The sequence below is a fragment of the Muscardinus avellanarius genome (genome assembly GCF_963383645.1).
Source record: "Muscardinus avellanarius genome assembly, chromosome: X".
NCBI lineage: Eukaryota > Metazoa > Chordata > Mammalia > Rodentia > Gliridae > Muscardinus > Muscardinus avellanarius.
Genome location: NC_137792.1, coordinates 131,082,587 through 131,083,738, shown reverse-complemented (window position 1 = coordinate 131,083,738; position 1,152 = coordinate 131,082,587). Strand labels below are relative to the sequence as shown.

Below are 1,152 nucleotides of genomic sequence, written 5' to 3'. Positions count from 1 at the left end.
ATACATTTTTTCAAAAATCTTATTATGCAGCTGTCTTTTCCGTACAAGATAATACTCCGCTCTGGAGGCTTTCTGTTTTAAATGTAAAATTAAGTAGCCCATTAGACTTTCACATCAAGTCTGCCTTTGATATTTGCTGTTATACCAAAAGAAATCCAAAACACAAAGATAAAAACCAAAAAGGGAGATGTAAGAAGAGATACATGGAATCTGAGTTATTAAGTGTAGAATGTGTTGTTTCACATACAGAAGAAATCAGTAACTCTTGGTTATTTCATATGCATCTGGAAACAGGACAGAAACACGTCCTGATCCTGTCACAAGGGGCAGAATTCCAGCATTCGGTACGACATTCCAAGATAAGGTCAAAGTGACATTCCTGTTTCCCTTGAGACCATTTCCATCGTCGAAGAAAAAATATTTCGTTTTCAAATCTTTCAACAGCAGCTTCGGATTATCGCCTCACAAAACAATCTTGTCCCAAAGGACCACTTGGTTCACAGCATTATTTTTTGTCGAATATTCCGCCGATAAATAAAGGAACAGCTGCTTAACATTCCAATCGAAAGTCTTCTCTAGATCCGCAGTGATGTGAAATGTGATGAATCCCAGATCACTTCTCTTTCTAGGTCCAGTGAAATCTTCGACATTTTTGATCAGGATCCGCGAAACTTGCAAGTGCACCGGGGCGCTCCTGTCTTTGAATGCGGTCGTGAGGAAGCAGCCCAAGGTGAGCGCCGCCATCACGCTCAGCGAGAAGGCAAACAGCGAGTTCGCCCGCGACAGCAGCGTGTTCATTTCGCCGGTTTCCTACGACCCTGTCTCCACACTCAGGCCCATATTTGGCCTCTGGTTTCCTCCGTGCACCTGCTCCCTTCGATTTGCACCAGCTGCCAGGCGCGCGTTCCCGGAACGTGCACCGCCCAGGATCTTTTTTTTTTTTTTTTCCTTCTTCCTTTAAGTCAACAGTTTACATTACAACCACTCACTGTTCACTGACCTAACCTGGAAATGTCAAAGGCACTTGGAATACCTTATATCAGAAAACAGCGCCACCATGTCTCTACCTGGCCAAACAAGCCAGGGTCATCCTTGATTATACCTTATCCCCACACTTACTCACAGCCACCTCAGGTCCCGTCTGCCCTACCT

General features: G+C 44.4%; 1 pseudogene across 1 annotated transcript; it reads right to left on the bottom strand.

Annotated features, from left to right (window-relative positions):
- Positions 1 to 255: 255 nt before the first annotated feature.
- Positions 256 to 798, bottom strand: LOC308279127 (signal peptidase complex subunit 3-like; annotated as a pseudogene). The gene has a single exon. The product of its transcript is annotated as a signal peptidase complex subunit 3-like (transcript).
- Positions 799 to 1,152: the final 354 nt, after the last annotated feature.